The 13,460-nt window shown below is 39.0% G+C and overlaps 1 non-coding gene across 1 annotated transcript; it reads left to right on the top strand.

Annotated features, from left to right (window-relative positions):
• Positions 1 to 11,830: 11,830 nt before the first annotated feature.
• On the top strand, positions 11,831 to 11,934 carry LOC129490831 (U6 spliceosomal RNA). Its single transcript, XR_008660323.1, has one exon. It is a non-coding gene; the product is annotated as a U6 spliceosomal RNA (small nuclear RNA).
• Positions 11,935 to 13,460: the final 1,526 nt, after the last annotated feature.

Here is a 13,460-nt window from a genome sequence, read left to right as displayed (position 1 = left end):
GAGTGTTGTGCTGATCAAATCTTTTAATGCATATCAAGGGCTTAACACGTATCCGCAACACAGTAAGCACCCGATAAGTATTAGCTATTATGATTAATGTAATAGGTGACTAGTAGGGTTTCCACCAGTGGAGACTGATGATGTGGGAGAGTGCCAGTGGTTTCTGCATTTTGTGTGGATGCTGAAATTTCTCAAGTCAACTTCTTCTTTTGCTCTGGGAGCAGTGGGGACAGCAGGTGCAGCTGGGGTATCTGTATCCATCGTCCTCAGCCCACCCCCAAAGTAAATAGTGCATAGCTTCAAGGCCAGTCATTCTGCAGCCTTCCCCATGGTTTTGCCTGGCTCCTGCAGTGGAAGATTCTCCTGAAAGCAGAGACTGTTCTGGCTGCAGTCACCCCAAGCAGGAAGGGAGAACTTTTACTGCGGAGTGAAGGATTCTTTGGGGGCTTGAAGCAATTGGGTCTGGGCTCTAGGCAGGAGGATGAGGCTGAAGGTCCTGTGTTGTAAGGTGAGCAGCCTTCTGTAACACTGAGGCTGGGAGTCACCTGGCTGAGATGTCCCCAGGGGCCTCTGGGAGACTCCCTTCCAGTCTGTGGTCAGTTAACTTGAGGAACAGTAATATGTCCTATATCATTTCATGGTTTCCATTGAATGCATAATAACTTATCTCTATGAACCACAAAATTTCCACAAAGTCTGTTAAACTCCACAGCTTGGTGTTGACTCTGCTTTGGCATCTCATGAGAGGGTCCTGAGCCCACACACTTGAGGGAGAATTGGAAGCAGTGCCGCCCTCTTGCCTTGCCCATGAAGCTCAAAGGGGAGAGTCTGTCCTTTTTGTGGGCAAACGCTGGCAGTACAGAGTCCCTGTGCTGAACCTGTCATTCAAACAGTCTTCCCTGTGGCATGTCATATCAGGTATCGTATCAGATCATATTATTTTCGCTATACAAAAGGGCTTCTTGTGACGAGAACCACCCAGGGCTCATCGTGCCATGTTTTCCTAGTGGCGGCATTCCGAGTCCATCTTTCCTTCAAACAAGAAAAATGTTCACATAGTGAGTGGCCACGATTCCAGTTGCCAAAGGGTGGGATTGCCCAGAGTCCCCTAAGACTAATAAAGGAGACATTAGAAATATCAGTGGGGAAAGGAAGATTATTCAAAAAATTTTGCTGAGATAATTGGTGAGTTATCTGATAATATACATCTAAATATCATTCTGACATTTAATGATATTGAGAGAACTCTGCTGCATTTCATGTCTCCCTTCACGTGCCTTGTTATTTTTTCTTTTCTCTTAGCCCCTTTCAGATTCTTGCATCCTGCAAGTTGATGCTGTCCAGGAAAATTTTCTGTGGTAAAAGAAATGTTCTACATCTGCACTGTCCAGTATGGAAGGCACTAGCTACACGTGCTCCTGAATGTGGCCAGTGCAACTGAGGGACAGATTTTTAATTGTATTTAAGTTTAATAGATTTAAGTTAAATAGTCATATGTGGATAGTGGCTGCTGTGTTAGGCAGCACAGCCATAGCTGGATCTGAAAAAATTGTTATCACCCATCTTCTAAGCAGATTATTTCCTTAATGGTATCTAATTATTTTGCTTTGCCACAGTTACTGTTCATTGTGTTTTTGCCAGAGTTTGCACTGGTGAGATTGAATACATGCTTAATCTTAGGTGAAACATCTCTACAGGATTTTAAACTTGGAAATGATGGCTAAGCTTGCTTGCCTATTGTGAGAGATGTGAAGCAAAGAGAATCCGTAATTTAGCTGAAAGAACTACAATCATGCTCACATGAAGTCTGACACTTAGAATGTCCACGGACACGTTATTGAAGTGGCATTTATATTATTGAAGTGACATTTATTATCACTTTAGTAATGTGAATTCAAGTAACAGTGCCTCCCTTCTTCCTGGGACTCTACTTTGTCTATTATCATTGTTGCTGTTGCTGCTGCTGCTGTTATTTTGGTAGAGCCGCCCGCTCCCCACACCTGCTACCCACCCCAAAGCTCTCAGCAGCTTGGGAGCTGAGCGCCCTCTGGGGCGCAGGCCTCATCAAGGCCCTGACGAATGGATCATTTTATTGCTATGTTCATGTTGGCTGGCAAGTATAGATACCCACTGAGGCTCATTTTGTGGGTCGGGATCTGAGGGCCCTGCCCTCTAGATAGTACTAGATAGATCTGCAGCCACATTTCTTGAAAAGTTCCAATATAAGAAAGACTTTCCATGTAGGGTGAAAGCCTACTAATAGATCTACCAAATAGAATTGTTTTTCTATTCAAAAAAGGAATCAGATGAGGCTGATAATGTATTATGCTTGTGTTCAATGTTATCACTGGGGGCAAGTGGGTGAAGGGTACTAAAGAACTCCGTGTTGTATCTGCAACTTCTGTGGCTGAAATTTTCGAAATAAAAAATTATTTTAAAATGAAGAAGGTAGGAGATATTTTAATCAGACAAAAAAAGTGCATGAACTAGCAAGTTTCCAATAAGCAGTAGCATCTCCAAGTTCTTACACAAACAATAGCTATTGGAAGGACACTCAGGAATCTATGGAGGTAAACCATGTCTTTCTTTCACTATGAGATTTTTAGGGGTAAATACATATGGTTAGCAGTCAACTCACAAATAGGGCAGTATGTTTGAATTTTGGGCCACAAACTCAAGTGTGCTAGAAATATCATTTTACTGGCCTTACTATTTACCGCTACATAAAATTTATTCAAAAACTTAGCAGTTTAAAACATGAGATATTTATTATCTAACCGTTTCTGTGGGTCAGGAATCTAGGTGCATTTAGCTTTGTTTTCTGGCTCAAGGTGTCTCACAAGGCCTCAGCTTGGGCTGAGGTCTTATCTGACGACTCAACTAGCTGAAGGTTCACTTCTAAGCTCATTTTACGATTGTTGGGCCCGAGGCCTCCCTCTGTTCCTTGCCACATGGGCCTCTCCACAGGGCAGCTCCCATTATGGCAGCAGGTGCGAATCAGAGTGAGTGAAAGAGCAAGAGAGGATGAATAAGCCAGAAGCCACAGTCTTTTGGTAAATTAGTCACAGAAGTGAGACCCTATCACTTCTAAATTCTGTTCATTAGCATAAAGTCCCAAGTTCCAAACACCCTCAAGGCGAGGAGATTATACAGAAACATGAACAGAAGGCAAAGTTTGCAGGGACCACCTTAGAGTCTGTCTGCCAGGGTCCACCCTCTGGCCCCCAGTAATTCACATCTATGACACATGCAAAAGACATTCATGCCTCCCAAGGTTCCCCAATGTCTCTGCCCATTCAGGTGTCGGCACAAAGTCCACAATCTTATCATCAAGTCCAGGTCCAGATAAGTACAGTTCCTGGGGCCCACCTTCCCTTGATCTGTGGACCTGGGAAACAAAAGAGAAGAATGATTTGCCCCCATCTCACCCTGTACCCACAGGTGGACAGGCAGAGGATAACAGCTGTACACATTCTCATGCCCAGGAGGTACAAAAGAGTCACCAATCCATTACAGTTCTGAAATCCACGCAGGAGAATATTGGGTTTCTTGATTAAGCTTTAAGCCCTTAGAATAAATGACCTGTGGCTCTTGGCTTTGCCTTCTGAGTTTTAACACTGCCCTCTGGGTCATCCTTCCATTTTCCTAAAAGGTATTTGCAGGTGAGCAGTTTTATCAGCCTTTTTCCTGCCAGTAGAATTTGGGAGTCTGACGTGGCCTTTTGTTTTACTCTGTCTGTCCCCATTAGTCTAAGCTTGCGATGTTTCTGCTGAAACAATTTTCTCAAATATTCTATGGGCTTTCTGTGGATTTTAATGGGTTCACTCCATTGGACACAAGTCACATCCACAGACCTTTTTGTAATAATACCTCCTCCACCTTGGCCCCCTGGGCATGAAAGACAGATAGTGCCCTTAAGCTTCCCAGAGGCCCGCTAGTTTATTGAGAGGGTTTGTGAAGCACTGAAAGGTATTTTGTGTGAGTGAATATTCTGAGTTTGTATTCCTTCTAAGATTTTGGCAAATGTTTGTATAGTTACACCCTCTGCTTTTCTCCCAGAGTGCATTTTCCTGACAATAAATCTCTTCATGTTGGCATCTTTGCCATTTGGTGAGGCTAAAGAATTTTCAAAGTCCTCAAGTCATGATTCTGTTTTATGCACAGTTATTCTGTCAATATACCTATGCCTTTGCATTTTACTATAAGCAGCAAAAAGAAACCAGGCAGCACCTTCAACACTTTGCTTGCAAATCCCTTTCACTATATAGCTAAGTTAATCATTTATAAGTTCAGCTTTTCATAGAATTTCAGGAGACAGTTTCACTGAGCTTTTTGCCACTATATAATAAGATTCTGCCTCTTCCAGTATCTAATAACATGCTTCTCCTTTTCTTTAGAGATCTCAATGACAGTGCCAAAGTCTGCATAGCTAATAACAGTCTGTCCAAGTTTCTTTAGGCATTGTCTATTACACTCCTCAAAATTCTTCCAGCCCCCCACGATGGCCTGCCTCCAAAGCCACTGCCCCATTTGTAGGGATTTGTGACAGCCCCCAACCACTTCCAGATACCAAAATCTGTATTAGTTATCTAGTGTTACATAACAAATTACCACCGACTTAGCAGCTTAAAATCACACAGCGTCTATGTGTTTGGAGTCTAGACATAGCCTCGCTGGATTCTGTTTCAGAGTCTTACCAGGGTGCATTCAAGGTGCCATTCAGGCTGCATTCTCTTCTGGAAGATCAACTGGGAAAGGCTCCATTTCCAAGCTTACTCAGGTGGCTGGCAGAATTCATTTGTTTGTGATTATATGACTGAAAATTTCGGGGTTTTCTCCCTGCTGCCTGGATGTGGCCCTCAGCTCCTAGAGGCTGTCCCACCTTGTGGCCCTCACAGCAAGCAATTCACAACACAGCAGCTTGCTTCTTCAAGGCCAGCGGGAGAGTGAGAGTGAATGTTCTAGCAAGATCAAGTCTTAGACAACACAATCACAGGACTGACAACCGATGACTTTTGCTGCATGCTGTAGTCTAGGACAAAGTCACAAGTATCCACCCCATTCAAGAGAGGGACTGTCAAAAGGCATGAGCCCAGGAAGCAGGGATTGTAGAGGCCACATCAAAATCTGTTCACCACTGCTCTCATCAGAAATGTCCTGAAGTATTGGGAAGCTGCTCACAATGAAAAGCTTCCTAAAATTCCAATTCTTCTTTGGAAACTTAAATTTTATATTTTGAAGAAATATTCAGTTGTTCTGCTTGAAGTGACAGGCTCATGCCATTCACTTACAAGAAAATCTTTGCCAAAAACTCAAGTGTGAATAAACATAGTGTGCCTGTCATTATTTTCAGTAAAAATGGTGTTCCATCAAAGAAGTGGCTAGATTAGCTTGTAATTCAAATAATTGTTCAAGTGCTTTGCCTCGAGAAAACAGGTACTGTGATATGCTATAGATTTGCTTTATGTCTACTTCCCATTTTGTCTCACAAAATACCAGATGTTTACTCATGGATTGAGATTATTAAGAAAAACTAACAACTTCTACTGCTTCATCAAGGATATTCTTAAGTAAAACTGGAATTTTTAAAAAACTGGGAATGTGTTGCAATGAGAAATACAGTGGCTACCAGCATAGTGTGGAGTCACGGTGGTGATTCAGGCACCAGCAGTGTCACCCACCACTGCGTTTTCACCATCACTGTATGTATGAACACAGGGGAAAGCAAGTAATATCTGGGTTTTAACATTGCATATCCCCTGAAAGGGGCTTAAGGAACACAGAGATCTGTGAACCACACTTTGAGAGCTGATTCAAAAGAACAAGTAGATAAAAAACAAACAGGAAAAAGCATAACTATGCAATTCATGATTCTTTAAAATCAGTAAGCTACTAGAAAAAAAATCAATTAGTGCCTCATCATATTAAACACAAAAGATATCTAGACAAAAAGGTGGGAACATAAATACAAGAGATATACAGGATATCTCACCCCTGGCTAGGAGAAGTCTTTCTAAATGGAAAGAAAGAAATCACAAAACACAGATTTGAAGGTCTGACTGATAAAAAATCTACTTCCAAGATGGTTATCCCTTCTATTTCAACCTTTCCTCTGAGTTGTTCCAAACCCCAAATCCCATTTCTTAAATTTAGCCTGATATATCTGTGAACAATATTATGACTTGAAATGATTTCAAGAATCATACCCATAGGCTGCTTTTTGTACTATTTTGAAATATTGCTGAGAGTTTTCTAGTTACACCCTTTCCTCTGTTGCATGAAGCCAGATCTTCTCACACTGTAACATGCACTGGAATTACCAGGGGGATCTTGTTAACATGCAGATCCTTGAGGCAGTGGGCCTGGGCTGGGTCTCCAGTGATGAGGGTGCTGCTGATCCCTAGAAAACACCCAGGAACTGAGGTGCTGACAAAAATAAACTTCTGGAGGTCTTGTTAAGGCTATCAACTCCTTATTTCTCTTAAGCCCATATGGTTCTCTGCTGTTCTTGTAAGAATTTTCTCAACACCTAAAGATCTTGTCCTCTACAACAGTGGAACATCCAGGGACCAGTTGAGTAAGCATGGTACACCGACTCAATGGAAAACTATGCACCCCTGAAGAGTTATTAGGAATGTAGAGTTCTGCATATAGTACATAGAGATGTTTTAATGATGATTGTATCTACAGTGTAATTCTAGCTTTATTAAAATATATTATGCTATGTGTTTGTGTGTGTAAACAGAAAGGATGATATGGAGATAAATACACCAGAACATTCTGACTTGTGGAATTGTGTCTGTTTTCTTCTCCATTTTGCATTGTGTACTTTTCAGATTTTCTTCAATGAGTATATATTACAATAATTAAACTTTTATTATATGCATTAAATCTGTTTTAAATTAAGATTGCTCTAATCTTTAGAAGAATCTGTGGTGGAAGCATACTGCAGAGATCCATAAGGAAACTTTTCACTGTAGTCTCAAGGTGAGATTTCATAAACATAAATTTTCTGAGTTGTAGTTGTTTATTTTAAAAAGCCAATAAAGTATTATTTATTTAATATTATGTTATTATTTACTTGTTATTTATTATTTGCTTTATTATTTATTCAATGAAATATTTTATTGACTTTATAGTAAAAAGTAGAGAACATTATCTTTATGAAAAATAAAACACAGGCTGTAATCCTAGCACTTTGGGAGGCCGAGGCAGGCAGATCACCTGAGGTCAGGAGTTCGAGACAAGTCTGGCCAACTTGGCAAAACCCTGTCTCTACTAAAAATACAAAAATTAGCTGGGCATGGTGGCGGACATCTGTAGTTCCTGCTACTTGGGAGACTGAAGCAGGAAAATCGCTTGAACCTGGGAGGCAAAGGTTGCAGTGAGCCGAGATCACACCACTGCACTCCAACCTGAGCGACAGAGCAAGACTTTGTCTCAAAAAAATAAATAAAAGTTAATTAAAACACAGGGAACACGAAGAAGAGGCAAGGAACACAGTGATTGTTGAGTTCTAGTACTTTTTAGAGCCAGTTTGGAGTGTTTTATTTTTTGACCCTGGGCCTGTACAAAATTTTATGGTTACCTCAGAAGATGTGTTTTTGTTTCTTATGCAAAGTTATCTTTGTTCATTTATTTTCTCCCATTTAAAGTTAATAACTAATCTTAAGCTGATAGCATCATTTATCATGTTACCAGGCAAGATTTTTCCTTGCTTTTTAGAAAAATGTAATATTTTCTCTAGAACATTATATAGTACCTACTATGCTTACATAAATTAGCACATTTAATTAAATAAAGGAAATACTATATTGGATTCCTCATTTCTGAAACTAGATATCTACGACTTGATTCCTAAATTTGGGCATAATTTTAGGAGATCCTTAGTAATAAAGTTTATTGCACAGGCTGCAAGAAAGACAAGCCTGCCTCAGTACCACTGCCAATAAACCAAAACTTGCCGGGTTGGAAGGTATCACAGCCTTGGCAGGGTACTCAGATTGGCCTCATCATCACTGACATCACTGCCCTGTTGTCTGGCAGTGATCCCAGGTGGGGATCTCTCTGTTCAGTCTCCCTAACTTATTTTACGCTGAATGAAATAACCAACTCTACCATGTCAAACGAGACTCTAGCAAAAAGGAATTTGTGAACTCCATTCAGTGGCGAGCAACTTGACTGCTTAGGCAATGTCTGACACAAAAAGGTGCTCAATAGATTATGCAGTGGAATTGAAAAAGAGACTCAGAGAGAGGCTTTGAAATTAAGGCTCGACTAGGATTAAGTTTTTCCAAAGTACTAAAATGGCTTAGGAAAAATATTTTTTCATTTCTATGTGTACAATCCATAAAGTGGATATTATGTGCATTTTCCACTCTAATTTAGACCAGTTGAAAGGAATAAATAATGAAGTGCTGACATATTTATTTTGCATCTACTAGGCTTATCCATTAAAATAGATTTATCTGCACCATTTCCCTTAAACTGCAATCATGCCCTGGTTTTACAGCAATTTTCTGTATTTTGTGAAATTATGCCTCCAGATGCTTATCATGCACTATAGAGTCATGCTATTTCTTCCAGATGTGAGAGCTCAACATTCTCTGCATCCCAAACTCCGATAAAATAGAATTTATCCACTTCTGTGGTCACAGATGTAATATTACGCATATATGTTGCCTGCTCAAAGATTCCTTTGTAAAATGGGTTTCTGAACTTTTGGTTTCTTAACATGCAGATGAAATCTGTATTTGCCTCACAACTACTTTTTAAAGCAATTTCAATAGGTTTGCTCAATTTGGAGTTGGATGAATGACTATTTGCTAAGGATTCTGATTCTGAGAGGTTTACTTCTAAATACAATCTTATATGTGTGTAAAACATGGAGACTTTCAATCTGTTTTTTAAAGATTCATTTTCTGTTTGGTCATTGTCTTTTCAGCCCCATTTCCTAAATGCAATGCATGATGTTTTCTGAGAGGAATTCATAATGGGGATTTTCAGTTCTTACCACTTGCCTCTCCAAACAAACCTAATGGTGCCAGTTGAAAAAAAAAATAGTTTAATTATTTAAGAAAGCTATGTTCAGTACTTTAAAAGTAGTATTTCATTGAGTTTTTTAAATTATAAAAGAGTAGATTGTCATTGTACACAAAACAACCATATTGTGTGTGCGAGTGAAGTCAAATCTGGAAATCTTCCTCCCTCCCACAACACGTACCTCCAGAGAGGTAAACACTCTTAACTGTCGTTGTATGCCCTTCTGGAGCTTTTTCGCATTCCTTTACCTACATATATAAGTACATGGACTATCTGCAGCTTGCTTTTTTCATTGGATTATAGAACTTGGAGCTCTTGCCCTATCAGTGCACATACATTGACTTGATTTTTAAAACCCACTGCACAGACCATAGAACAGATTCGGCTATCTTCCACTGATGGATATTTAAGCCATCTATTTTTTACTTATTAAAATGTCTCAGTGAACTTATTTATGTAGTATAGATTCCTAGAAGTGGAATCACTTTTGGCAGATATTACCAGATTCCTTTCCAAAAAGGCTAAGTTTATCCACACTCCACAACAGTGGATGCCAGGATCCTACTCTCCAAATATTTGCCAACACTGGGTAATGTCACTATTTCCAAATGTTATGCTAGTATTTTAATAATTTTTAAATTTTAAATTTACATTTTTATGCTTTTAGCTCAATGTGTAAACATCTGTGACTGGTATTTTCTTTAACTTTATGTTTGGATGCTTTTAGCTCAATGTGTAAAGGTTTATGATGGGTGTAAAGGCAAAAACTTCTTAACAGTATAAAATATTTTTCTTTATCCAGTTTATTGCTTTTTACCTTGATTCCTCTTTTTTCTGGTATTAATAATCCTGTTCCTGATCTTTGTTGGCACTTTCCTGTTTATATTTCTATTCCTTTATTTTCAATATTTCTATTTCATTTTATAAAGATAATGTAATTAAACTTTGCCTTTTTACCTAATTTAGGAGTCTTTGCTTATTAATCAAGGAAGTTTTTGCATTTGTTGTGAATCCTGAAATGTTTGCTTTTTTCCTGACATCTTACTTAAAATTTTCTCTTTATTAAGCTTTTATTAGTTTCTCTTCACCTTTAAACATTTTTTTCTCGATTTCACTGAATTGGGTTTCCTTTGTTTTTATCTTTTCTCTTATGATTTGGAAGTTTCATATCCCATTTCTGATCTATGTCCTATTTCTATTTTACTAACAGTTACACTTACGTTTTAGACATAAACAAATATACATATATATGTTTTGTTTTGATCTTAATTTATATGAGATATACACAAATTTAAATATATTTATATTCACGTTACATATGTTCAGTTAGATGTTTCAGCAATACTGATTGAATACTAATTTTTTATTTAAATGAAAGTGAGCATGTAAAACACCTGATGATCATTTATTAATACAAAGTCATCTATCTTACCTCAAGTATTAAACAGGCATAACATAAACACTAAATTAAAACGCAATGTTAGAAACACATTATTTTGTGAGTTTCAAACTTCAGCATCAACAACTTTAGGGACATTTTTCAATAAAAATGTACATCAATAATAGCACTATTCCAAGCTTTCTATTTTTATATAGCCTTATGTTCTTTTGCTCTTCAATATGTAGTACTTCTAAATTATTTCTAACTATTAATACTACTTTTTAAACTTTTCCTCTGAAAATAATTTTATGATATAGTTTGCACCACATGAGTTTAGATAATGGAACGAGCCTGGACTGCAGCAAAATGCCTAACAATGAAGGCTAAGAGTTTTTAAAGATCAGTATCCAAATCTGTGGCAATTTTGGGGTAACAGGACGTGAGGCTCTTAAAGAGCAGAAGCCAGTCTGTTTCTGTAAAGCACCAGATTCTCAACTTTTACCTTAAAGGTATAAAAATTAAATTATTTTGCAGTTCAAAAGGCTGCCTGCAGATGTACAGCACAGAGTTGTAAAGGAGACAGCCTTAATTACAGACATGGTCACAGATGCTATATTGGTCTAGATCTGCCCTGTCCAACGTGGTGGCCTCTGGTCTCATATGACTGTCTGAGCGCTTGAACTATGGTGAGGTGAAACTGAGATGTGCTTTAAATGCAAAATATACACCGGATTTCAAAGACTCAATATGAAGAAGAAAAATTTATATAAAGTATCTCATAAACAATTCTTATATTGATTACATGTTGAAATAGGATATTAATTTCACCTGGTTCCTTTCACTATTTTAATGTGGCTACCAGAAGGTTTAAAATTTCATATGTGGTTCTCATTATTCAGAGGTAATATGTTAATTATCGTTTTCTTGGAGTTCCAATAATTGTCTTGACAACAGCTGTGACAGTTCCAGGTCTGCCTAGTTCAATTCAGTCCAAAGGATTTCAGCAGTAATTTGCTGAAAACAGGAGAGAGTATCCTCTCTTTAATGAGACAATGTCTACTGAAGTCATTTTCATGGCAAAATGGTAGCTGCCTTTTTTTGATTTAGTTATTATCATATGTTCCAACTTCATGATAGGGCTCAGTAATGGGAGCAGTGGCCGAACTTCTGAGTCTGGATTTACTTTGTTTTTGCACCATATTGTTCCTGTTTTCTAAATACTCAGAGCCCTTGTAGTTGATAAATTAAACTACTCCTGTGCTATATAGATACATTACTCTAAAATCCTGACTTCTTCTTGTTATTGTTGTCCTCTATGAAGAGCAACATCCAAGCCTCCTGACAATGTCATCCTTTCAGGAAAAAATGTGATGTTTGTTTATTCACTGTTCTAAAAGATTAGTGGATGTGCTCACTTTGGCAGTACATATACTACAACTGGAATGATACAGAGATTAGCATGGCCTCTGAGCAAGGATGACATGCAAATTCATGAAGTATTCCACATAAAAATACTTTAAAAATAAAAAAAAAAAAAGGCCGGGCACAGTGGCTCACGCCTGTAATCCCAACACTTTGGGAGGCCAAGGCGGATGGATCACGAGGTCAGGAGATTGAGACTATCCTGGCTAACACGGTGAAACCCCGTCTCTGCTAAAAATACAACAAAAATAGCCGGGCTTGGTGGCGGGTGCCTGTAGTCTACTCGGGAGACTGAGGCAGGAGAATGGCGTGAACCTGGGAGGCGGAGCTTGCAGTGAGCCAATATCACACCACTGCACTCCAGCCTGGGCGACAGAGCGAGACTGTCTCAAAAAAAATAAATAAATAAATAAATAAAAATAAAAATACATAAATTTTAAAAATAGTGGATAAAGCACATGGCTTGAATCGGGTTCCCTGCAGTGTCCTCACCCCATGGCCTTCTGACTGCCTTCTGCCCTTGCTATTATGTGGCCAGAGCCTGACCCACCCCAACCCACCCCACGGGCTTCACTTCAAACACCTTGTGCCTGCCATGGGTCCCACCTGTCAGCCTCAATGCCCTGGTCCTAAGCCTGAACCTACATACTTTCTCTCAACATCAAGACTTACCTGAATATATGCCAAACTCCCTCAAACAAAACATAACACAATAAAATATGGGCAGCTGCTTTATTTTTCTTATCTTCTATCCTTGTTTGTTGAAATCTTCTAGAATTTTAGTTTTGGATTTTTTTAATGTTGTTTTTATTTCAGGAATTCACTTTAACAGTTGTATTAAACTGTGCAACTACATTGTCAAAAATTATTTAGTCACAGGGTTTGCTGGTTCCTTTGCTCATGGGGGCTTGGCATGTACTATAGCTTCCCTTTTGCTGACTTCCTTATCCTGATTCATTCTTCATTTGCCCAAGGCATCCTTCAGGGGCCTTTTCCTCTTTCTTCCCCAGAAAGAATATATAATTTGGGAGTCCACTGTATCTAAACAAGAATTTACTGTAGTCGCCCATTTGACATCTTAGATCTACAATTCTAATCTCAAAATTATTTGCCCCCAGAACTTTGTGGGCACTGTTTTATTATTTTCTTTTTAGAGACCAGGTCTCACTCTGTCACCCAGGCTGGAATGCAGTGGTGCAATCATGACTCACTGCAGCCTTGAACTCTCAGGCTCAAGTGATTCTCTTACCTCAGCCTCCCGAGTCTCTGGGATTACAGGCATATGCCACCATACTCAGCTAATTTTTTTTTTTTTTTTTTTGCAGAGATGGGTGTCTCACTATGTTGCCCAGCTGGTCTCAAACTCCTGGCCTTTAGTGATCCTCTTGCCTCAGCCTCCCAAAGTGTTGGGATTACAGGCATGAGCCACTGCGCTCAGCCCCGTTACTTTCCAGCATTTAATGTTATTTGACACTTTAGTTGACACTCTGATTCTTAGTCTTTTATAGATTGCCTGTTTGGTTGTGCTCTCTTGCTCTCTTTCTCCAGAGACTTGATCAAGGTATGTCTCAGTCCATCCCCAATTCTTGCTTAACACTGTTTAGAGAAAACTCCC

The sequence above is a fragment of the Symphalangus syndactylus genome, chromosome 9, assembly GCF_028878055.3.
Source record: "Symphalangus syndactylus isolate Jambi chromosome 9, NHGRI_mSymSyn1-v2.1_pri, whole genome shotgun sequence".
Taxonomy (NCBI): domain Eukaryota; kingdom Metazoa; phylum Chordata; class Mammalia; order Primates; family Hylobatidae; genus Symphalangus; species Symphalangus syndactylus.
This window is presented reverse-complemented; position numbering and strand designations above follow the sequence as displayed.